This window comes from Mobula hypostoma, chromosome X1 (assembly GCF_963921235.1).
Source record: "Mobula hypostoma chromosome X1, sMobHyp1.1, whole genome shotgun sequence".
NCBI lineage: Eukaryota > Metazoa > Chordata > Chondrichthyes > Myliobatiformes > Myliobatidae > Mobula > Mobula hypostoma.
In genome coordinates this window covers 13,144,220-13,171,057 of record NC_086128.1, presented here as the reverse complement: position 1 = coordinate 13,171,057, position 26,838 = coordinate 13,144,220, and the positions used below count along the sequence as shown (strand labels likewise).

General features: G+C 41.7%; 1 protein-coding gene across 1 annotated transcript in view; it reads left to right on the top strand.

Annotated features, from left to right (window-relative positions):
• Positions 1-8,830: 8,830 nt before the first annotated feature.
• LOC134340369 (zinc finger CCCH domain-containing protein 10-like) overlaps positions 8,831-26,838 on the top strand; it is a 77,825-nt gene continuing 59,817 nt past the window's right edge. Inside the window, exon 1 of the mRNA XM_063037544.1 lies at positions 8,831-11,833. The gene's annotated coding sequence lies outside the window, so the exon portion shown is untranslated. The remainder of the gene's footprint in view (positions 11,834-26,838) is intronic.

The following is a 26,838-nucleotide window of genomic DNA, read 5'->3' as shown; positions in this document are numbered from 1 at the left end:
CACTTTTAGGGAATTTTGTATCTGTATTCCCAGATCCCTCTGTTCCACTGCACTCCTCAGTGCCTTACCATTAACCCTGTATGTTCTACGTTGGTTTGTCCTTCCAACGTGCAATACCTCACACTTGTCAGTATTAAACTCCATCTGCCATTTTTCAGCCCATTTTTCCAGCTGGTCCAAGTCCCTCTGCAGGCTCTGAAAACCTTCCTCACTGTCTACTACACCTCCAATCTTTGTATCATCAGCAAACTTGCTGATCCAATTTACCACATTATCATCCAGATCATTGATATAGATGACAAATAACAATGGACCCAGCACTGATCCCTGTGGCACACCACTAGTCACAGGCCTCCACTCAGAGAAGCAATTCTCTACCACCACTCTCTGGCTTCTTCCATCGAGCCAATGTCTAATCCAATTTACCACCTCTCCATGTATACCTAGCGACTGAATTTTCATAACTAACCTCCCATGTGGGACCTTGTCAAAGGCCTTACTGAAGTCCATGTAGACAATATCCACTGCCTTCCCTTCATCCACTTTCCAGGTAACCTCCTCGAAAACCTCCAATAGATTGGTCAAACATGACCTACCACGCACAAAGCCATGTTGACTCTCCCTAATAAGTCCCTGTCTATCCAAATGCTTGTAGATTCTGTCTCTTAGTACTCCCTCCAATAACTTACCTACTACCGAAGTTAAACTTACTGGCCTATAATTTCCCGGATTACTTTTCGATACTTTTTTAAACAACGGAACAACATGAGCCACTCTCCAATCCTCCGGTACCTCACCTGTAGACAGCGACATATTAAATATTTTTGGAAGGGCCCCTGCAATTTCAACACTAGTCTCCTTCAAGGTCCGAGGGAACACCCTGTCAGGTCCCGGGGATTTATCCACTTTAATTTTCCTCAAGACGGCAAGGACCTCCTCCTTATCGATCTGTACAGTTTCCATGATCTCACTACTTGTTTCCCTTAATTCCATAGACTTCATGCCAGTTTCCTTAGTAAATACAGACGCAAAAAACCTATTTAAGATCTCCCCCATTTCCTTTGGTTCCGCACATAGCCGACCACTCTGATCTTCAAGAGGGCCAATTTTATCCCTTACAATCCTTTTGCTCTTAATATACCTGTAAAAGCTCTTTGGATTATCCTTCACTTTGACTGCCAAGGCAACCTCGTGTCTTCTTTTAGCCCTCCTGATTTCTTTCTTAAGTATTTTCTTGCACTTCTTATACTCCTCAAGCACCTTATTTACTCCCTACTTCCTATACACGTCATACAACTCCCTCTTCTTCTTTATCAGAGTTGCAATATCCCTTGAGAACCAAGGTTCCTTATTCCTATTCACCTTGCTTTTAATCCTGACAGGAACATACAAATTCTGCACTCTCAAAATTTCTCCTTTGAAGGCTTCCCACCTACCGATCACATCCATGCCAGAGAACAACCTGTCCCAATCCACGCTTTTTAGATCCTTTCTCATTTCTTCAAATTTGGCCTTCTTCCAGTTCAGAACCTCAACCCTAGGACCAGATCTATCCTTGTCCATGATCAAATTGAAACTAATGGTGTTATGATCACTGGAACCAAAGTGCTCCCCTATACAGACTTCTGTCACTTGTCCTAACTCGTTTCCTAACAGGAGAGCCAATATTACATCCCCTCCAGTTGGTCCCTCTATATATTGATTTAGATAACTTTCCTGAACACATTTTACAAACTTTAAACCATCTAGACCCCTAACAGTATGGGAGTCCCAATCAATATATAGAAAATTAAAATCCCCTACCACCACAACTTTATGTTTCCTGCAGTTGCCTGCTATCTCTCTGCAGATTTGCACTTCCAATTCTCTTTGACTATTGGGTGGTCTGTAATACAATCCCACTAATGTGGCCATACCTTTCCTGTTTCTCAGCTCCACCCATAAGGACTCAGTAGACAAGCCCTCTAATCTGTCCTGCCTGAGCACTGCTGTAATATTTTCCCTAACAAGCAATGCCACTCCCCCACCTTTCATTCCTCTGCCTTGATCAGATCTGAAACATCGGAACCCTGGAATATTAAGCTGCCAGTCCTGCCCCTCCTGTAGCCACGTTTCACTAATTGCTACAACATCATAATTGTACATGTCAATCCACGCCCTCAACTCATCCGCCTTCCCCACAATACTCCTAGCATTGAAATATATACACCTCAGAAGATTTTTACCACCACTCACAACCTTTCTATTAGTGGATTTGCTTGAACTTTTAACATCATTTATTTTCACCCCAGCCACACTGTCAGCTCTGGTACTGTGGTTCCCATCCCCCTGCAAATCTAGTTTAAAGCCCCCCCAATAGCATTAACAAACCTCCCTGAAAGGATATTGGTCCCCTTGTAGTTCAAGTGTAACCCGTCTCTCTTGTACAGGTCCCACCTGCCCCAGAAGAGGTCCCAATTATCCTGAAATCTGAAACCCTGCTCCCTACACCAGTTCCTCACCACTTGTTCATCCTCCAGAGCATCCTATTCCTACCCTCACTGGCACGTAGCACAGGTAGCAATCCTGAGATTACCACCCTCGAGGTCCTGCTTTTCAACTTCCTACCAAGCTCTCTATACTCACTCTCCAGGACCTCCTCACTCTTCCTTGCTATGTCATTGGTACCGATGTGCACCACGACATCTGGCTGGTCACCCTCCCACTTCAGAATGTCAGGAATTTGGATTGACAGAAGATCTGAAATCTCTCTGACATGTCTTTATGCAGCTCACACAGGTGGGCACAGTATACTTGTAGAATATCATCTGGTATTCTTCCTTTCGTTTCCAAATCAGAGTGTCTCAGAAATTGTAAAAGGTCATAACAGCTAACGTTGCACTTAAATAGGGGCAGAATGTGGAGATAACAGATTTGACTTTGATAAGATTCACATCATTTCCTTGGAAATGAAGATTGATTTTATTAAACTTTGCAAATGATTCTGACATAAGTAATGTCTTCCTTAATATTCTTGAGTTGATTACTGAATGAAGCATTTGAGTCTTCAAAGAATATTATCACAGTGTCAACAGTGCATATGAGTCTAAGTCAGTTTCCTTTTGAGAGCCATCTGACTTTCTGTGTGCAACAAGAAGTATTCAAACTGTTCATCATTCTCAATACAGAGCTCTCGAAATAGTAACTTATGCAAAGCCATACCCAGAGCCTCCCTTACTGCTGGCGGAATCAGTCCTTTGCCAATTGCATGGGGCTTTCCAGATGTAGCAGTGAGCAAAGAGATCTTGTGTGAAGCACTCAAACCATCACTGTTTTGTTGTGAGATGCTAGCAAACATGTTTTGAATGTTTTCCTTTTCTGAAAGTTTTCACGAGGTGACTGAAAATAAGCCAAGTTCTTGTTTGCTCTATCAGAGTGTGTTATCTCTTCAAATGTTCAAGGAATCTGGACAGTTGCATTACCTCATTTGAAAAAACTTTTTCCACACAGACACATTGGCTGCTGTTGGTTGCTTGGTGCTGGTATAAATCCATATTTTAGATACGCCACAGTATACTGCCTACACTTTTTCATTTGGTCTGCTTCTCCATTTTCATTATGGATTAATGGCCACAGTCAATCACCTAAACACGAGGAATTCTGCAGATGCTGGGAATTCAAGCAACACACATAAAAGTTGCTGGTGAACGCAGCAGGCCAGGCAGCATCTCTAGGAAGAGGTACAGTCGACGTTTCGGGCCAAGGGACCGATGCTGCCTTGCATGCTGCGTTCACCAGCAACTTTGATGTGTGTTACAGTCAATCACCTATTGTTTAAATCCAACCTCAAGCACTGCGATCAATAATGCGTGGCTGAGGGATTGGAGCAGGAGGCAGGGATTCAAGTTTTTGGATCATTGGGACCTCTTTTGGCGCAGGCGTGACCTGTACAAAAAGGACGGGTTACACTTGAATCCTAGGGGGACCAATATCCTGGCAGGGAGATTAGCGAGGGCTACTGAGGTGACTTTAAACTAGAATGGTTGGGGGGTGGGAATCAAATTAAAGAGGCTAGGCGAGAGGAGGTTAGTTCACAACAGAGGAATGGGAACCAGTGCAGAGAGACAGAGGGGTGTAAAGTGAGGGTAGAAGCAAAAAGTAGTAAGGTGAAAAGTAAAAGTGGCAGGCCGACAAATCCAGGGCAAGCATCAAAAAGGGCCACTTTTCAACATAATTGTATAAGGGCTAAGAGAGTTGTAAAAGAGCGCCTGAAGGCTTTGTGTGTCAATGCAAGGAGCATTCGTAACAAGGTGGATGAATTGAAAGTGCAGATTGTTATTAATGATTATGATATAGTTGGGATCACAGAGACATGGCTCCAGGGTGACCAAGGATGGGAGCTCAACGTTCAGGGATATTCAATATTCAGGAGGGATAGACATGAAAGAAAAGGAGGTGGGGTGGCGTTGCTGGTTAAAGATGAGATTAACACAATAGAAAGGAAGGACATAAGCCGGGAAGATGTGGAATCGATATGGGTAGAGCTGCGTAACACTAAGGGGCAGAAAACGCTGGTGGGAGTTGTGTACAGGCCACCTAACAGTAGTAGTGAGGTCGGAGATGGTATTAAACAGGAAATTAGAAATGTGTGCAATAAAGGAACAGCAGTTATAATGGGTGACTTCAATCTACATGTAGATTGGGTGAACCAAATTGGTAAAGGTGCTGAGGAAGAGGATTTCTTGGAATGCATGCGGGATGGTTTTTTGAACCAACATGTCGAGGAACCAACTAGAGAGCAGGTTATTCTAGACTGGGTTTTGAGCAATGAGGAAGGGTTAATTAGCGATCTTGTCGTGAGAGGCCCCTTGGGTAAGAGTGACCATAATATGGTGGAATTCTTCATTAAGATGGAGAGTGACATAGTTAATTCAGAAGCAAAGGTTCTGAACTTAAAGAGGGGTAACTTTGAAGGTATGAGACGTGAATTAGCTAAGATAGACTGGCAAATGACACTTAAAGGATTGACGGTGGATATGCAATGGCAAGCATTTAAAGGTTGCATGGATGAACTACAACAATTGTTCACCCCAGTTTGGCAAAAGAATAAATCAAGGAAGGTAGTGCACCCGTGGCTGACGAGAAATTAGGGATAGTATCAATTCCAAAGAAGAAGCATACAAATTAGCCCGAAAAAGTGGCTCACCTGAGGACTGGGAGAAATTCAGAGTTCAGCAGAGGAGGACAAAGGGCTTAATTAGGAAGGGGAAAAAAGATTATGAGAGAAAACTGGCAGGGAACATAAAAACTGACTGTAAAAGCTTTTATAGATATGTAAAAAGGAAAAGACTGGTAAAGACAAATGTAGGTCCCCTACAGACAGAAACAGGTGAATTGATTATGGGGAGCAAGGACATGGCAGACCAATTGAATAATTACTTTGGTTCTGTCTTCACTAAGGAGGACATAAATAATCTTCCAGAAATAGTAGGGGACAGAGGGTCCAGTGAGGTGGAGGAACTGAGCGAAATACATGTTAGTAGGGAAGTGGTGTTAGGTAAATTGAAGGGATTAAAGGCAGATAAATCCCCAGGGCCAGATGGTCTGCATCCCAGAGTGCTTAAGGAAGTAGCCCAAGAAATAGTGGATGCATTAGTGATAATTTTTCAAAACTCGTTAGATTCTGGACTAGTTCCTGAGGATTGGAGGGTGGCTAATGTAACCCCACTTTTTAAAAAAGGAGGGAGAGAGAAACCGGGGAATTATAGACCGGTTAGCCTAACGTCGGTGGTGGGGAAACTGCTGGAGTCAGTTATCAAAGATGTGATAACAGCACATTTGGAAAGAGGTGAAATCATCGGACAAAGTCAGCATGGATTTGTGAAAGGAAAATCATGTCTGACGAATCTCATAGAATTTTTTGAGGATGTAACTAGTAGAGTGGATAGGGGAGAACCAGTGGATGTGGTATATTTGGATTTTCAAAAGGCTTTTGACAAGGTCCCACACAGGAGATTAGTGTGCAAACTTAAAGCACACAGTATTGGGGGTAAGGTATTGATGTGGATAGAGAATTGGTTAGCAGACAGGAAGCAAAGAGTGGGAATAAACAGGACCTTTTCAGAATGGCAGGCAGTGACTAGTGGGGTACCACAAGGCTCAGTGCTGGGACCCCAGTTGTTTACAATATATATTAATGACTTGGATGAGGGAATTAAATGCAGCATCTCCAAGTTTGCAGATGACACGAAGCTGGGCGGCAGTGTTAACTGTGAGGAGGATGCTAAGAGGATGCAGGGTGACTTGGATAGGTTGGGTGAGTGGGCAAACTCATGGCAGATGCAATTTAATGTGGATAAATGTGAAGTTATCCACTTTGGTGGCAAAAATAGGAAAACAGATTATTATCTGAATGGTGGCCGATTAGGAAAAGGGGAGGTGCAATGAGACCTGGGTGTCATTATACACCAGTCATTGAAAGTGGGCATGCAGGTACAGCAGGCGGTGAAAAAAGCGAATGGTATGCTGGCATTTATAGCGAGAGGATTCAAGTACAGGAGCAGGGAGGTACTACTGCAGTTGTACAAGGCCTTGGTGAGACCACATCTGGAGTATTGTGTGCAGTTTTGGTCCCCTAATCTGAGGAAAGACATCCTTGCCATAGAGGGAGTACAAAGAAGGTTCACCAGATTGATTCCTGGGATGGCAGGACTTTCATATGAAGAAAGACTGGATGAACTGGGCTTGTACTTATTGGAATTTAGAAGATTGAGGGGGGATCTGATTGAAACGTATAAAATCCTAAAGGGATTGGACAGGCTAGATGCAGGAAGATTGTTCCCGATGTTGGGGAAGTCCAGAACGAGGGGTCACAGTTTGAGGATAAAGGGGAAGCCTTTTAGGACCGAGATTAGGAAAAACTTCTTCACACAGAGAGTGGTGAATCTCTGGAATTCTCTGCCACAGGAAACAGTTGAGGCCTGTACATTGGCTATATTTAAGAGGGAGTTAGATATGGCTCTTGTGGCTATGGGGATCAGGGGGTATGGAGGGAAGGCTGGTGCAGAGTTCTAAATTGGATGATCAGCCATGATCATAATAAATGGCGGTGCAGGCTCGAAGGGCCGAATGGCCTACTCCTGCACCTATTTTCTATATTTCTATGTTTCTATAATGAAGAAAGTTATGACATCATCAGAGCTGCTCTCTGCCTGAGTGCACATAAAGTGGAGCAGTGATATCTCGGCTAGAGAAATGTGAACAAGATCATTCGAAAGGGCAGATTCTGAGCTTTACCCTATTGAACGCCATACCCTAATCCACAGGAATTGTGCCACAGTGTGAATTGTACGAGCTAACACTGTACTACAGTAGTGAATGGCAATAATGCATGGGCCAGACCTAGAAATACCACAAATTCTTCAGTGCAGATTTCTCATGAAGTGTCACATTTCTTTTGAACAACTATAATGTGCTTTCAGCAAAGTCTCAGAGAATGGTGGGTTAGCAAGAGATGAGGTGATTACATGATCATTGTAATCAATTATTGGGCATTGAGGATCAAATACCTATAAGTAATTCATTTCTTAAATTAAGCCTGTAATCTCTCAACTGCTCCCTTAGCTATTGAGCACCCCTACCCCCTTTATCTTTATCATCCCCTTAGAAATTCCCTGCATCCGAAGGGGGGCGGGGGTGGATTTGTCCACTTTGGGAACCACTGCTTTATATTAAGAGGTGAGAGAGAGGGGCAGGGCAAGAGCTGCCAGGAATGATGTAGATCCAGGAGAGGAGGGGTTGTTTGGCAAGTGGAGTGAGGAACAGTGAAAGAGGCTGGAAGAATTTCTGGACTATTGAATGTTAATTAAAATCTCAACTGTCCTTCAAATCGCTTTTTAAAGATATTACCCAGTATGATTTTTTTCGGAGACTGGGCCCAGTAGATAGAAGGCAGTGCAGGTTTCAGTCCACAGTGAGTGAAAACGTAGTATCGCAAACATTAAATGGTAGACTATAGCCAAACCATCTGAATTTCTAAATAGTTGGGTAGCGAGTTATCAGTTTTTCTGTATTTACTTACTATCTAGAAATCTAGCGATATTTGTTTTGAATGAGCACGATTGTGTCCAAATCCCTCCAAGTGAAGACATTTTTCTTCGTTTTCGTACTACAGAACTGCCCTTATTTTAAGACTTCTATTTTTGGGGTTTACAAGAGCAGCCAAGTTCCTTTGAACATCATCAATTCTTAATCGGTCAGCATTTCAAAAATATCCAGCATTTTTTTTTTGCACGAAAGCTTCTTTTACACCAGATAACTGTTAGTCATAGATACTCGAATTGGGTTTAATTTTAACTTGAGCTATCAAAAGCGATGTATTTGCATAGTGTGGAAGGATTAGAAACATAGAAACATAGAAAATAGGTGCAGGAGTAGGCCATTCGGCCCTTCGAGCCTGCACCGCCATTTATTATGATCATGGCTGATCATCCAACTCAGAACCCAGCCTTCCCTCCATACCCCCTGACCCCTGTAGCCACAAGGGCCATATCTAACTTCCTTTTAAACATAGCTAATGAACTGGCCTCAACAGTTTGCTGTGGCAGAGAATTCCACAGATTCACCACTCTCTGTGTGAAGAAGTTTTTCCTAACCTCGGTCCTAAAAGGCTTCCCCTCTATCCTCAAACTGTGACCCCTCGTTCTAGACCTCCCCAACATCGGGAACAATCTTCCCGCATCTAGCCTGTCCAATCCCTTTAGGATCTTATACGTTTCAATCAGATCCCCCCTCAATCTTTGGTTATGTTATATTTTAAAATTCCAGCAAAAACATCGGCACTCCAGATTTAATCCAAAAGCGACTGGCTGGTTAAAAAATCTTAATGAAAATCCATTGATAGAGAATGTTGCATTTTCTGAACCGGTACACGTTAAAGTGTCCGATTCCGACTCAGAATTAACATTTGATGGTCACCATGGAATCGCAGTGGGCAGACACTCTGTTTGCAATCAAAGGCGTCTGGAGTTTCTCTTGGCTCGGAGGACCAGCGTTGATGCTCTTTGTCATGAAGTTCCCCTTGACTGGGAGGACTTGCGTAGAGCCTCTTTGTGTCGGAGCTGTGAGGCAAGGAGCTGAGCCGAACTGAACTGTATTGTATAGGTAAACCCATCCCTGGTTTGTGAGTTTTAATACACGTTAAATTTCGGGTTTGGTGGCATCATTCTAAGGTTTGAATGTGTATACCTTGTACGGATAGGGTCCGGGTTTGTCTGCGGGTCGGGCGTCATTTTAATTTCTAGCAGGAAGTCGAGGCCTAAAGGCGCCATTACAGCCTGAGATTCAGGGAGCGTGTGAGTGAGGTGGTTAAATGAGCTGGAATCTAGAGAGATTGACTCCGTGGTCGTCAAATCGTAATCTTAGGAGGGGAAACGATTAAGAAAATGTTGAATTACAAATCACAGGGCCTAACACCGTCTATTTATTGATATCAAGAATGCATTTTTTTTACCGGAGAGACCACTTCCGAAATACCATGTATTAAAATAATGGACCTTCATCGTGTGGGAATGCCTGTTAAGTGGCAGAGAAGTAGGTGATACTTGGGTCTCAGAGACTTGAAAGCGAAGGCCCCGTCGTTGTAATTTTTTTTAAGAATGGGAGCATTTTATCAGTTTCTATGATTTCCTTTGGCGTTGCTCATATTTTTAAAAATGTAGTTGCTTCTGTTTCTCCCTCTTCTCTGGCAGTCAGTCGTCTTTTTCCCTTTGTGTCACAGACTTGCAGATCAAGAGGCAGAGACAATAAAAGTCTTAATGAAAATATATAAATGGTTTAGTCTATAAGATAAAATGCCTCATATGTTTATTGTATAATATACTCATCTTCAGTAGTTGTTATGATCATACCGTGCGGCTCTGCATTCAACTTCTCTGGTGTTGAAGGGGAAGGAAATCCTTAAAACATACATTTCCTGTTGTCCTGCACTCTATTCTGGCAGGATATTTGGCCATCTATTATGTTTTCTGGGAACTTGGATGACTGAGGTAAATAACTTAACACCTTGAGATAGACTTCTTACTTGTAAATCAGCCATATCGTGCCATAATTGAGAAACTTCATGTGCAATTTTCTATGTTGCAAATTTATATTCTGTAATCTTTCATGGTAGTTTAAAAAAAGCCACGCTGGAAAATAGCCCTGTGCACGAGAAAAGCCTCGTTATTCCTTCCTTTTGCACTATTTATTTTTGTAATTTATCAACTTTAATGCCTTTGCGTTGTACTGCTGCCGCAAAACAAATTTCACGTCATATATCAGTGCTAATAAATCTGATTCTGATCTGTTAGCATATTTGACCTGTAAGCATTTCCAGATTGAGATAAACCTTCAGCCGAGTATACAAGACCTGTATACAAGACTAACCACATGCTTTGGACATCACAAAATGTTTCACATCTAAGCAGATTATTTTTGGAAAGTAACTAAATTTATGATCAGACAATGAGCTCAAACAGCAGATGTGGAATTCTGAAGTAAAAGCAAGAATATGCTGGAACTAGTCAGCAGACTCTGGAAACAGTATATATTCAAGTTGACGACCATTTGTCAAAACTGGGAAAGAGAAAAACCAAGTTGGTTTGAAGTTGCAGAAAGGATGGATAGAAAAAGAATAACTGGAGATATGGTTAGATGAGGTTATTTGATTGATGGCTTGCTGAGGGCAGTGGGGGAGGAGGGGAGTACAAGGAAACATAGCTGTGAGATGAACCTAATTAGAGAAGACACAAACTAAGGAATGTGAGACGTTTACAATGCTGATACATAGGACAAGGCATGCTACTGGGGAGAGGAAAGACTAAGTCAATATTACAGATAGGTTGTCTGCAGCAGAAGTAGCTAATTCTGATACATAGAGAGAAAGTGATTTACTTGAAGTTACAGAATTCACTATCGAGATAAAGTAATCTGCCCGAGAAGGATACTGGAAGAAATCATTATTTCTTTATTATTGCAGCAAGGACTTGTTATGCTCCCCTACAGGAAATTGGGTCCGTAGTTTATGATGGCATCTGATAGGATGTGGCATTAATGTAAGGTGAGGTCCCAAACCAGATATAGGATCATCTAATTAAGCTAAGGCTTAACGACATTATAAATTCAATGTTAAATGTAATTGTATTAAACTTGCCGGTTAAGACATAGATGAACATTTTGTTTGAATTCCCAAGCTTGCATCAACGATTCTTTTTTTTCTTCTTCTGAAAGTAGTTATTTTTGACTTGCTTTTTATTCTAAATGTACAGCTTAGGATCTTGTTCACTGGAATTTGAGCTAAATTGCTAGCAATTCAACAGATTGCCCTTTTTGCTCTTTCCACAGTAGCATTATATTGGGCAAAAATAATCATACAAGCAATCTCTATGCTAAGAGTTAAGTAGGAAGCTTGAAATTAGGATGGGCAGTGTTGTGGAATGAATTTCAGGCTGACCATATTTTGAGAGGCCCTTTGTGTTGCAAAAAACATTTCACAATAGCTTGATGTAGTTCAATTGTTGACATTTTTCAGTAGAAATGTGAAGCATTTTTACAAAAAAATTTTTGAGTGAGCAGCACCACAGGAAATCTGTTTTGATAAAATGAGTTGCTTCTACACCACAATCTGCAATCACTTGTCATGGTTATTGGTACAGGGTGGGCAATGGCCCTTGTGAGTTGCTGTATTGGTTTCTTTTATGTATCAGTAAGAATACAGCAAAAGATTGTGGGGTAATTCAGGATGGAGAATGGATTGCAAGCACGGTCCTTCCATGACCTACTTGAATAATGTGTTTCTATTGGATGTCGCATGCAGGTAAGTGACAACAGCATTTCTGAAACTTTTTTTCTTTTGCACGTGTTTTACATTGATACTTGTAAACTTTAATTCTCTGGTTTTTGAATGTGCAGTTTTATTATATGAAACACATCTTTTTGACTGTTGTGTTGTTTGCAGTGGAAGTATAATATTTGATATTTATGAAATGTTAGTTCAAAGTAAATAATTTTATAAATGAAATTTGGAATGAAACTAATTATAGCGGCCATAGTAATCCTACATTACTATGCTAAATAATGTGTCAGGTTTTTGTGCACTACTGTGCCTGTGCTATTTATTTTAAATGATCTTGTGTTCAATTGACTTTCTTCATGGTCTCTTGAAATTCCTCAAAGCAGCTGACATTTGCCTATCTAAATATTTTAAGAATGGCGGCATTATGCAAAATAACTTGCGTTTTGGCTTATCGTTACTTTTATTGCTAAAAAGCGCATAAAATTGAGCTAGACATGATGAGCACATTTTTTTTGCAAAATATTTGAAAGGTTCTGAAAATAGTAGCCTGCTTTTTGCAAGCATTAATAGGAGTGCATAGGTTTCTCCCACTGTTGCTGTTTTTATGAAAATAATTTTGCCAGACCTGTATATTTTTATGTTTAAAATACATTTTAAATGTTGCATCTGGACTGCTGTTATTTAAAGCCTTAATCTGCACTCTTTCTCAACGCTAACTTATCATTATCATTCTGTTGATTTCATGTTACAGGGGAAGGACAAGTTATCCTTGTGTCATTAGATAGATTTCCCCCCACCCCCATTTTATTATCTTCATAATACATAAGGGGGTAACATTTCATCTTTGAGTTCTAAGCAGGCTATCATTTGACTTGTTGTCAGATGCAGCCTTTAAATTATTAACTCCATGAAGACTTATATTAGTATTCCATAGTATTCCATGGAATGGCTGCAAGGTACTAAAATGGAAATGTTCTGATGTATATCAAAGTGATAGGTTACATTAACACAGAGCATACGTCTGATTTTTGCTAGGCTTCTGAGATAGCTTGTGGGCAGTGATAGTGAGATGCTGGGTTAGCATGTTGGGTTTTGCTTTTCTTCAGTGGCTAAGTTGCCATAATTCCATTGCTCATCTTACAGTCACTAAACATTAGCTCTGATTGGCATTCCTCTGGGAATCAATGTTAAAATGAACTCCTGTGTTTTTTAAATTATTGATCCCAGTAACCAGTAAGATTCAAGTTTAACCAATTGACCCACAAAGCTATCGTAGACAGGATGGCTGTGGAAAGGTTACAGAGCCCTCTTGAGTTCATGGCGGCACAGTGATGCTGTCATTACTGTGGCCACCTCACAGCTCCTTGGTTCATGGCTGTTTGCAGGTTTCCTCCCAATCTCAAAGTCGTTCTGGTAGGTTAATTGTAGGTGGAATGAGACTGATGGCATTGCCATCTTAGGAGATGCCGTAGCTCCAGTGGGCTGAATGACCACTTTCTGTGATGATATGTCTCAGAAAAAGAGTTTTTTTTTCTGGCTTTAATTAATCTTCCATCTCCCCCAAATTATAAATTGCATGCAGGTGGGTTATTTAACTTTACTTTTCTCGTTTTATTATTAGAAATAAATTAGATATTCCAAGATGATTTGTATAGCTTACAAGTCCTAAGTTTAATCTCTTGTGTGATGAATTAGCTATTAAGTTATCATTTGGAATGTCACAATTTATTTCTTGCTGATTTCTGGATCAGGTAGTGAAAATCAAGTGAAGCCTTGTTCCTGACCACAATCCAGTGATCCCTTCTGTCAGTGTATGTGTGAGCATGTATTGGGCTCAGCTTTGATGTCCCTGCATGAGAATAGCTTCCCAATAGTTGATGCTTTCAGCCCACATCCAAGGCAAAGCTAGGTGAGGTGCCAGAAAACCTTTAATTCTAGTATACCTATACTGTTTTCAGGAGTATAAAGGAAGTTGGGAGGGAGTAGACTGTTGAAATTCCATTTTTTATTGTTGCAGTCTTTTAAATCAATGGAAATTTGATCACTGAGATAGGTGAATCAGTAATTTTGCAGTCAATTCCCTCTGTCTTTGTAAAGATATGACTTTTTTCTTTTGCAGTTCCTTACTGAGCATCTTGAATGAACAGCGCTGAATTAAACTATAAAATGTCAGGTACAGATCATGTAATCAACACTGGTAACAACGTGACTGCTAATAGCACTGATATTTGCCGAGAAGTCATGCGCAACTTCTGCACCCTCGGCAAGCGCTGCAAGTTCCGACATCCAAAGTCTAATATGTTTTGAGCTTGGCCTTTTTCCGATGACCTACACCTTAAATGGCTGGATTCCAGTCTGCAGTGACTGACAGAAGGTTGGATGCCAATGATCTGATGTAAATTGCAGATATAACTTTATAGGTATGGTGAAAACCTTGATGAGTAGATGTCTATTGAAGCAAAGACTATTCCGCATCTGGATGGGAATGATGCATCTTGAGTTTATATTCAGTTGATTCCTAAAACTTTTGCAAAAACTTTATCCTGTGAAATCACAATTGAGAACACCACAGGAGTGTCAGACCTGGAGCAAAATGCACACTTCTGATAACAAATGACAATGGAAATGTTGGCCTCCACATTGTGGAAACAAGTGGAATGCACTTCTCCCAGCAACAGCAGGGAAAGCAAATCTGAGAGTGTGATTAAGACCTGGCACTTTATTATTATACTTTGTTACATCGAGTAAATAGACACCAGTTTTATTTTGACCTCAGCAGGTATTCCAGGTATTCATTGTTTGATAGATGTTTGTAAATGAAGCTCTTTGTGAATGTAACATGTTTTACCGATGCATGTTTGCTATGAAATAGCTCTTGTCTGCATAATGTTTATATTGATTAACAACATGAGTGGTAATATCAGAGTATATGGTAATGCAAAACTCTGCTCAATACATTATTTGCACTTCCAGACAATTGATGAATATCTTTTTAGTACCTTTAATATTGGTTGATTATTAGGTTTATTTGGTACAAGCTTGTGACTTTTTGCAGCTGCTGTTCTGCAGAAGGGCAGTTTTCATTGAGTTGTGCATTGTCCATTATCATGCATGGGTCATTAACTCAATGTTGACAGCAGTAGAACTGTGGATAACACTGGTATTTTGTAAAATTGTGCCAAAAATATGGATTGTACTTTTGTTTGAAACTCTTAATTTTTCCGTCTTTTTCTGAAATGAGAAAGCATAATGAACATATTTGTGGATTTTCTTTAATCCATTTTGAAAAATTGGAATCTCCCTGTTACTGGTGGCCTGTTTTCAGTTTGCTTGGAAATAATACCTGGTAGATATAAGGGAGAGTACATTGCTTCAACATCAATTTGCAAATGGCAGCTATTATGTTCTTGTGGAGACGTATGGACAGTCATGGTGTAATCCGTTACATTCCTGGTAACTAATGTTGCACATCACCTTCTATATGGATTGTATGTTTATTGATTCTCAGTGCAGCTGTGAACTGTGATTAGGGCAACACAGTAGCGTAGCAGTTAGCGTAATGATTTACAGTGCCAGCAATTGGAAGATAAGGGTTTCAGTTCCCCCCACTGTGCGTAAGGAGTTTGTACTTTCTCCCCGTGACCTCATGGGTTTCCTCCCACATGCAAAAGTCATATGGGTTAAGGTTAGTAAGCTGTGGGCATGCTATATTGGCACCAGAAGTATGGTGATACTTGCAGGCTGCCTCTGGCCCATCCCTGGACTGTGTCAGTCATCGATGCAAACAACACATTTCACTGTATATTTCGGTATACAGTTGAAGTCAGAAGTTTACATACACCTTAGCCAAATACATTTAAACTCAGTTTTTCACAATTCCTGACATTTAACTCTAGAAGACATTTCCCTGTCTTCAGTCAGTTAGGATCACTGCTTTATTTTAAGAATGTGAAATGTCAGAATAATAGTAGAGAGAATGATTTATTTCAGCTTTTATTTCTTTCATCACATTCCCTGTGGGTTAGAAGTTTACATACACTTTGTTAGTATTTGGTAGCATTGCCTTTAAATTGTTTAACTTGGGTCAAATACTTTGGGTAGCCTTCCACAAGCTTCTCACAATAAGTTGCTGGAATTTTGTTCCATTCCTCCCGACAGAACTGGTGTAATTGAGTCAGGTTTGTAGGCCTCCTTGCTCGCACACTCTTTTTCAGTTCTGCCCACAAATTTTCTATCGGATTAAGGTCAGGGCTTTGTGATGGCCACTCCAATACCTTGACTTTGTTGTCCTTAAGTGGGAGGAGAAGATGGCAGCGTGACGCAGCGCGCGCAGCTCTCAGGTGAAATGATATTGTATCTGTTAAATAGGGGCCGTGGACAATTCTGATTTGATGGAGACAGATGTGAGAAGCAGAGGAACATCTGGAGAAATTTCTGAAATGCCTGGTTTGCTGCTCCTGTTACTGTGCAATCGAGAATCTCCAGAGGGTAGGCCCCAAAATCCCTGGCTTTGCCTGCTGCTGGCGACCGAGGCTGAGGTTGAAGCGTTCGGATTCAGATGGTGCTTGGTACTTGGTGTCGGAGGGCTGATCAGAGCTCGAAGTTTTCAGACGACTCAGAGTCGGACTGTGGTCGGGCATGGAAGGGAGTTTTCTTCCTTCTCCTGTCTGCGTGAGATGTGGGACTTTTGAGAAACTTTGAACTTTTTTACTGTGCCATGGACTGTTCTTCATCAAGTTATGGTATTGTTGCACTGTTGTGACTATATGTTATAATTATGTGGTTTTGTTAGTTTTTCAGTCTTGGTCTGTCCTGTGTTTTTGTGATATCACACCGGAGGAATATTGTATCATTTCTTAATGCATGCATTACTAAATGACAACAAAAGAGGTCTGCGTGTCCTCATAATCTAATAATCTAATCTAATCTTAAACAATTTTGCCTCAACTTTGGAGGTATGCTTGGGGGTCATTGTCCATTTGGAAGACCCATTTGCGACCGAGCTTTAATTTCCTGGCTGATGTCTTGAGATGTTGCTTCAATATATCGACATAATTTTCCTTCCTCATGATGCCATCTATTTTGTGAAGTGCACCAGTCCCTCCTGCAGCAAAGTACCCCCACAACATGATGCTGCCACCCCCGTGCTTCACAGTTGGGATGGTGTTCTTTGGCTTGCAAGCCTCACCCTTTTTCCTCCAAACATAACAATGGTCATTATAGCCAAACAGTTCAATTTTTGTTTCATCAGACCAGAGGACATTTCTCCAAAAAGTAAGATCTTTGTCCCCATGTGCACTTGCAAACTGTAGTCTGGCTTTTTATGGCGGTTTTGGAGCAGTGGCTTCTTCTTTGCTGAACGGCGTTTCAGGTTATGTCAATATAGGACTCATTTTACTGTAAATGTAGATACTTGTCTACCTGTTTCCTCCAGCATCTTCACAAGGTCCTTTGCTGTTGTTCTGGGATTGATTTGCACATTTTGCGCCAAAGTACGTTCATCTCTGGAGACAGAATGCGTCTCCTTCCTGAGCGGTATGACGGCTTCGTGGTCCCATGGTGTTTATACTTGTATACTATTGTTTGTACAGATGAATGTGGTACCTTCAGGCATCTGGAAATTGCTCCCAAGGATGAACCAGACTTGTGGAGGTCCACAATTTTTTTTTCTGAGGTCTTGGCTGATTTCTTTTGATTTTGTTTGTAAACTTCTGACCCACTGAAATTGTGATATAGTCAACTAAAAGTGAAATAATCTGTCTGTAAACAATTGTTGGAAAAATTACTCATGTCATGCACAAAGTAGATGTCCTCAACGTCTTGCCAAAACTATAGTTTGCTAATATGAAATCTGTGGAGTGGTTAAACAATGAGTTTTAATGACTTCAATCTAAGTGTATGTAGACTTCCGATTTCAACTGTACATGTGACAAATAAAGCTAATCCTTATTTTCTTTTATTTCTCTTTCCAATCTGCTCATTGATACAGTTAGAATGTATTATCATTTTTATAGTGGAAAGAATTGATCAGAAATTATTTTACACCACCTTTATCGTTGAGGTTATTTGAAATTGCATATGAGGGATTGCCTTTCCTTATGGAAGTTAGTTTCTTAGAATCCCAAGCCTTAATGTACTTCAACTGTCACCATGAGAAATATTTCACTTTTAGTTATTCCTCATCTCAGTTCTTTTTCACTTGGGTGGGTAAAATGTTAAAGTTGAAAATTCTAGTCGCTCATTTTTAATAGTTATTACAATGTTTAATTTGGGGTTTTTTGTCCCTCATCTATGTAGAGATTTTCTTCTGGATATGTCTTTGAAAGTCATCTGGTGCTATGATATTTGTGATTCTGCCAAAACCAAAATTATTAGGGTTCTGCCTTACTGATTCTCTATTCCACTCTTTCTTGTGTATCACTCTCCCTGTTTCTCAGTAGGTAGCCAAATGCTTGGTCAAAGCACAAGGTTTTGAAGCATTTCCTGTGATGGATTGGGCTGTATCTACTACTTTTTGAAGGCTTTTCTGTTCTTGAGAGTATCCTGACTGGTATCACTAGGTCGTGATACAACCAGCCAGGATACTCTCCACTGTGCACCTATAGAAGTTTGTCAAAGTTGAAAGTAGAGGCTGAGCCTTCTTCGTAACGGCACTGAGTGGTGGTCCCAGGACAGATTCCCTTGAAATTATAATGCCAAGGAATTTAAAGTTACTGGCCTTTTCCACCTCCAATCCTTCAATGAAGACTGGCTCATGACCCTCTGGTTTCCTCCTCTAGTCAATAATCAGCTCTTTGGTTTAGCTGATGTTGAATGAGTCATGGTTGTGGTACCATTCAACCAGATTTTCAATTTCCCTCCAATATGCTAATTTGTAACCACCTTTGATACGGCCAGCAAAAAACTTAAACATGGCATTGGAGCTGTACTTAGCCTCACAGTCGTAAGTGTAAAGAGAGTAGAGCAGGGGGATCAGCGCACAGCCTTGTGTGTATCTATGCTGATGGAAATTGTGGAGATGTTGCCAATCGGAACTGACTAGGGTCTGCAAGTGCAAAAATAGAGGATCCAGTTGCACAAGGAGGGACAAAATTTAAGATTTATAGGACTTGAGGGGTTTATTGAGATGGGGAGGTGCGAAACCATAAGGATCACTTGTGCTTAACAGGGCCAATATACTCTCAGTGGGCGCCTAATAAAGTGGCCACTGAGTGTATATTCGTGGTCTTCTGCACACTGCTGTTCTAACGCATGGTTATTTGAGCTGCTATCGCCTTCCTGTCAGCTTGAACTAGTTGGCAATTCTCCTCTGACCTCTCTCATTAAAAAGGAGTTTTCACCCACTGAAGTGTGTTGACAGAAGAGAGGTACAAAGGATGTTTCCTCTTGTGGAAGAATCTAGAAAAGTTTTTAAAAATTTAAGTCTGTTCATTTATAATAGAATAACCTGATTTTTTTTCTCTATGGGTTGCAAGACTTCCTTAAGAAGTGGTAGAAACAGAGTCTGAATATATTTAAAAATAGAGATAGATTTTTGATAAATAGATGAAAGATTACTGGGGTCAGCAGGAAAGTTGTGATTAAAATCGAAGCAGTAATGATCTTAATCTTAATGATTTTAAGAGGCAGAGTGGCCTACTACTGCTGCTCATTCATTTGTTTGAGGTGTGGAAATCTTTTGTGTTCTTGGGTGTTTAGCTGGCATAAGAGAGGTATAGGAGATGAACAGTATCGGATGAATAGGAGATGATGTGTATGAATTTGAGAGGCTGGAACATATTAAAGGCTTTTTGGACAGGAAAGGAATGCAATGGATAGTGCAGCGATTTGTAGGGACTGGTGGTCAAGGAGGTATCCCTTTGAAGAGAGTAGTGATGTCAGTAGATTTAAAATACCCAAAGAGAGACCATTTTAACATTTTCAGATATCATTAGAGCCAGGAAGGAAATCTGGGTGATTAATAGTTTGTATTGAGGTTTGGGCAGCAGATGGGGGTCTCAGACAACATTAGGTGGAGAGGGTTGTGGGGGGCAGCATCCAAAATGCAGCTAAGTGTATTGGAGGAGATGAAGCTGAAGAGTTAACAAGCAAATGGTCTGGCTATGAGATGATGGTTTAGGATGGAGAAGAGAATATGGGAGTTATTTTTGTATTCTAGTTTGTTTGAATTGTGAGCAATCTTGTTTGATGGGTTGATAGACTTGATCAGATTTTATTTGGCCCTGCCAAACTTGGCAGTGAATATCTAAACCATTTGTCTGCTGATTTGGTTGTTGTGAACTCTAAACCTAGAGCCAGTCTATTTTATCTTTCCTCATAAGACAAACTTGCCATTCGGTGAATCAATCTGGTAAACCTTGGCTGCATTCCATCCTTCGTAAGTACATCCATCCTTGCCTCGGCAGACCAAACCTGTATATTGCAGATAAAAAAAAACTGCTGGAGGAACTCAGAGGATTGGGCACCGTCTGTACATGGGAAAGAAATTGTTGATATTTTGGGTTGAGACCCTTGATCAGTCTCGATGCTGGATCTCTTCCTGAAACTTTGACAATTCCTTTACCTCCACCGTTGCTGGTCAGCACTGAGTTCCTGCCGCAATTTTTTGTTTGCACTAGATTCCATTATCTGCAGTCTCTGTGTCTTAATTGTATTCCAGATGTTGTCTCACTCACCTGGGCTCTATAGAATTAGACCAAGACATTTTATTCAAATGTTGTCACACTACATACCTTGTCTTGCTACTTGCTTGCTGAATCTGCACCTTAAGTTTTCTGTGCATGAGTATATCTAGTTCCCTATGAACACCAAGATTTTTAAATGTTTTACCTCTTATGACTAATTTTTTTCCACATTTGAGGCTGTACTGACCCTAACTATACCCCCTCAAGAATTTCATTATTCTCCTCCCAGTCCACACTGCGATATATTTTTTATTGGGAAGAAATTGGATATATTGCATCTAATCTAATTTAAGTAGATTGAGAACAGTAGATCCCTGCAGCAACAAACTGGTCACTCTGAACCCAAAAATGACCATTTTATTCCTGCTCTGTTTTCTTTCTGTTAACCAATTGTTAATCCATGCTGATATATTACCCCCAGTACTGTGTTCTAATTTAATTTAATAAGTCATTTGTGTGGCACCTCATTAAAAGCCTTGAGCAACTGGTTTGTCTCCTGTTGCTGACACAAAATAGATTCAACAAATCCATGTTGGCTCTGGCCAGTCCTATTATTTTCCCAAGTGCCCCGTTGCCACTTGGTTAAATAATTCTAACGCTTTCCTTCCTCCTGTTTATGGGAGTTCGTACATACATTTACTGTAGGATTTCCATAACTACAACATTCTGTGTGCTTCATTTAATATATAAAGTACAGTAGGATGTCTGGAAACAAGATCACAAGACATTGGAGCAGAATTAGGCCATTTGGCCCATCAAATCTACTGTGCCATTTGATCATGGCTGATGCATCTCCCCCTCAACCTCATTCTTCTGCCTTTTCCCTGTAACCTTTCACACCCTAACTAATTAAAAACCTCCGCTTTAAATACACCCAATGACTCAGTCTCCACAGCGGCTTGTGGCAACGAATTCCACAGATCCACCACCCTCTGGCTAAAGGAATTTCTCCTTATCTCCATTCTAAATGGACGTCCCTCTATTTTGAAGCTATGCCCACTGGACCTAGACTCCCCCACTCCAGGAAACATCCTCTCCACATGCACTCTATCTAGGCCTTCGGAAGGTTTCAATGAGATCCCCTCTCATTCTTCTAAATTCCAGTGAGTAAAGACCTAGAGCCATCAAATGCTCCTCAGATGATAGCCCTTTCATTCCTGGAATCATTCTCATGAATCTCCTCTGAACCCCCTCTCCAATGTCAGCACATTCTTGGATAAGGGGCTCAAAACTGCTCATAATACTCCAAGTGAGGCTTCACCAATGCCTTATGAAGCCTCAGCATTACATCCTTGCTTTTATATTCCAGTTCTCTTGAAATGAATTTGCCTTTGCCTTCCTCACTACCAACTCAACCTGCAAGTTAACCTTTAGACAATCCTACACGAGGACTCTCAAGTCCCTTTGCACCTCAGATTTTTGAATTCTCTTCCCATTTAGAAAGTAGCCCACACTTTTATTTCTTCTACCAAAGTGCATGACCATACTGTATTCCATCTGTCACTTTTTGCCCTTTCTCCTAATCTGTCCAAGTTGTTCTGCAAACTCAACACTACCTGCCTCTCTAACTATCTTCATATCATCTGCAAACTTTGATCTGTGATCTATATGGATTTTAGTAAGGCATTTGACAAAGTTTCACACGGTAGGCTTATTCAGAAAGTCAGAAGGCATGGGATCCAGGGAAGTTTGGCCAGGTGGATTCAGAATTGGCTTGCCTGCGGAAGGCAGAGGGTCGTGGTGGAGGGAGTGCATTTGGATTGGAGGGTTGTGACTGGTGGTGTCCCACAAAGATCGGTTCTGGAACCTCTACTTTTTGTGATTTTTATTAACGACCTGGATGTGGGGGTAGAAGGGTGGGTTGGCAAGTTTGCAGATGACACAAAGGTTGGTGGTGGTGTAGATCAGCGGTCCCCAACCACCGGGCCGCAAAGCATGTGCTACTGGGCCGTGAGGAAGTGATATGGGTCAGCTGCATCTTTCCTCATTCCCTGTCATGGCCACTGTTGAGCTTGAACTCACGCGAGGTCATTACCCACGCATCATCGATGTCAGCGCGGGAAGGAGATCAACTCCTCGAGCTTGCAAATGACGGTGGGCTGAAAAGTATGTTTGACATAACCTCTCTGCCAGCATTCTGGATCAAAGTCAAGGCTAAATATCCTGAGATAGCCACGAAAGCACTGAAAACGTTGCTTCCATTTCCAACATATCTCTGCGAAGCAGAGTTTTCTGCAATGAATGCAACGAAACCTAAGTTGCAGAATAGACTGGACATAAGGAACCCCCTTCGAGTATCGCTGTCTCCCATCACCCCTCGATGGCACTGTGTTATTGCAGGGAAACAAGCCCAGGGCTCCCACTGATTCAGCGATATTGGTGTGTTGCAATGATTTTATATGTTCATACGGGGAAAATATGTGCTGTGTGATTAATATCCAAACGTTACTTAAAATGTTATGATGCTATTGACTTATAAGTGACTAATATAACTATATAACAATTACAACACGGAAACAGGCCATCTCTGCCCTTCTAGTCCATGCCGAACGCTACTCTCACCTAGTCCCACTGACCTGCATTCAGCCCATAACCCTCCATTCCTTTCCTGTCCATATACCTATCCAATTTTTCTTTAAATGATAATATCGAACCTGCCTCTACCACTTCTGCTGAAAGTTTGTTCAACACTTACTTCAAGCTCCCTGTCCTCCCCTGATAATTGACTTATCACTATATTCATGTGAGGAAAATATGCGCTGTGTGTTTAATATTAAATTTGTCAGAGAAACCCTTTTAGAAATGAAATTGACTGTATTAGCCACCTATCACCTATATTCCGGTTGTGATTAACCCCCCCTCCCCCCCCGAACAGAATCACCAAAAACGATTTGTAGAGGGAATGCCCGCGCAAGGCTTCATGGTTACTGTAGTCTTTCTCGGGGTAAACAAAGTATTTGACTGCTACTCCCCCCCCCCCCCACCCCAGTTGGCCAGTCCGCAAGAATATTGTTAATAATAAACCCGTCCGCAGTGCAAAAAAGGTTGGTGTTGTAGATAGTGTAGAGGATTGTCAAAGATTGCAGAGAGACTTTGATAGGATGCAGAAGTGGGCTGAGAAGTGGCAGATGGAGTTCAACCCGGAGAAGTGTGAGGTGGTACACTTTGGAAGGACAAACTCCAAGGCAGAGTACAAAGTAAATGGCAGGATACTTGGTAGTGTGGAGGAGCAGAGGGATCTGGGGGTACACATCCACGGATCCCTGAAAGTTGCCTCACAGGTAGATAGGGTAATTAAGAAAGCTTATGGGGTGTTAGCTTTCATAAGTCGAGGGATAGAGTTTAAGAGTTGTGATGTAATGATGCAGCTCTATAAAACTCTGGTTAGGCCACACTTGGAGTACTGTGTCCAGTTCTGGTCACCTCACTATAGGAAGGATGTGGAAGCATTGGAAAGGGTACAGAGGAGATTTACCAGGATGCTGCCTGGTTTAGAAAGTATGGATTATGATCAGAGATTAAGGGAGCTGGGTCTTTGCTCTTTGGAAAGAAGGAGGATAAGAGAAGACGTGATAGAGGTATACAAGATATTAAGAGGAAATAGATAGAGTAGATAGCCAGTGCCTCTTCCCCAGGGTGCCACTGCTCAATACAAGGGGATATGGGTTTAAGGTAAGGGGTGGGAAATTCAAGGGGGATATTAGAGGAAGGTTTTTTACTCAGGGAGTGGTTGGTACGTGGAATGCACTGCCCGAGTCAGTGGTGGAGGCAGATACACTAGTGAAATTTAAGAGATTACTAGACAGGTATATGGAGGAATTTAAGGTGGGGGCATTATATGGGAGGCAGGGTTTGAGGGTTGGCACAACAATGTGGGCTGAAGGGCCTGCACTGTGCTGTACTATTCTATGTTCTATTAACTTGGTCACAAACTATCAATTCCATCATCTAAATTATTGACATACAGCATAAGAAGTAGTAGTCCCAATACTCACACCTGTGGAACATCCCTAGTTACCAGCAGCCAATCAGAAAAGGCTCCCTTTATTCTCACTCTTTGCCTCCTGCCAGTCACCCAATGCTCCATCCATGCTAGTATCTTTCCTGTAATACCATGGGCTCATATCTTGTTAAGCAGCCTCATGTGTGGCACCTTGTCAAAGGCCTTCTGAAAATCCAAGTACAACATCCACTGATACTCCTTTGTCTATCCTGCTTGTTATTTCCTCAAAGAATTCCAACAGATTAGTCAGGCAAGATTTCCACTTAAGGAAATCGTGCTGACTACAGCCTATTTTATCATGTGCCTCTAAGTAACCCGAAACTATGTCCTTAACATTCAACTCCAACATCTTCCCAACCTATCATAATATTGCCCTTCTGTCATGTGTTTTCTGTCACCTGTTGTAATTTGTAGCCCACATCATGACTGTTTGTGGAGGCCTTTATATAACTCCCATTAGGATCTTTTTACCCTTGCAGCTTCATACCTCTACCCACAAAGAATCTATGTCTTCCAATACTATGTCATCTCTTCCTAAAGATTTAATTACATTTTTAACCAACAGAGTCATGCCACCCCCTCTGTGTACCTGCCTGTCCTTTTGATAGAATGTGTATTCTTTGATGGTAAGCTGCAAACTATAATCTTCCTTTAGCCACAACTCAGTGATGCCCAGAATGTCATACCTGCCATTCTCTGTGTACTACAAGATCATCTACCTTATTTCGTATAAGCATGCTTTCAAATTTAACACCCCAGTCCTGTATTTGTTACCCTTTTTGATTTTGGTGCCCTTTTACACTGCAACTCATCCCACTGACTGCAATTTTGCCCCATCATCTGCCTGTCCTTCCTGACAGTCTCACTACATACCCCCTCCCCCCGCCAAATCAGTGTAAACCCTCCCCCCAACAGCTCTAGCAAACCTGCCCGCAAGGATATTGGTCCCCCTTGGGTTCAGGTGTAACCTGTCCCTGTTATACAAGTCATACCTCCCCCAGAAGAGATCCCAATGATGCATAAATCTGAAACCCTGCCGCTGCACCAGTTCGTCAGCCACCCATTCATCTACGAAATCATCCTATTCTTACCCTCCCTGGTGCGTGCACAGGCAGCAATCTAGAGATTGCTACCCTGGATGTCCTGCTTATGCACTTTCTACCTAGCTCCCTAAAACCTCTCTTTTGGACCTCCTCACCTCTCCTTCCAATGTCATTGGTGCAAATACATGTCAAGACTTCTAGGTGCTTACCCCCTCCCTTTAGAATGTCATGCATCTGATCTGAGACATCCCTGACCCTGGCACCTGGGAGGCATCATACCATCAAGGTGTCTCTATTGTGTCCACTCCTCCAGCTATGGAATCAGCTCTCTTTTTCCCCATTTCCTTCTCAGCCACAGCGCCGGAGACCCTATCGCTGCAGCTTCCCTCTGGTGGGTTCCCCCACCCCCAACAGTATCCAAACTGATTGAGGGGAACGGCCACAGGGATACTCTGTACTGGCTGCCCATTTCCTTTCCCACTCCTGACTTTCACCCAGGTACCTGCCTCCTGCAACTTAGGGGTGACCACCTCCTTGTTGCTCCAGTCTGCCACCTCTTCAGTTCCTTAACACATTACCTAAGGAGCTGCAGCTCAGTGCACCTGGTGCAGATGTGAGGTCTCCCAGAATTCCCCTATCTCACACAAAGCCCCTGGAGCTATCCTCATTGCACTAACTATGTACTAACAGAGAAAGAATGAAGAAGAAGAAACAACTTACCAGATATTTACCTCACCCAAGCCTGATGGGCCAAGGTCACACCACTCCAACACTAGTTCACTCACAGAATGGTTGCTCCAGCAAAGCCCGCTCCACTTGTTTAAATGCAAGTATAACTTGGTTTTTCGGGCAGATGGGGCTGGTCTGTCTTGTATGGCAGCCTGCCTAGGGGAAAGAAACCTCTGATTTTAAACCTCCACTGCCTTGTGGCCATACCCACCCATGAGAAAGGCTTCGGGGAAGAAATCTGGAACCAGGGTGCCTAAGGCAGTTTGATGTTAACAACTTTACTCTGGCAACCTCTGTGACGATACTGTTGCCAGGTATCGGTGCTTGCCCTTGCCTTGGACTACATCGTTGATGTGGAGAGGGGGAACCCCCTGCATGGGCAACAACCATTTCTTCAAATCTTCCCACCCCGGCTTGCGCCCTGGAGAGAACACAGTCCACCAGAGGTGCAAACCCATCATCCCCTGGGATCGATGGCTACCTGCTATATCTTGGTTGAAGCTTCTTTCCTATGTTAAATACCTTTAAAATGTCCTAATTTTAATAATATAGATAAAGTTTATCAGT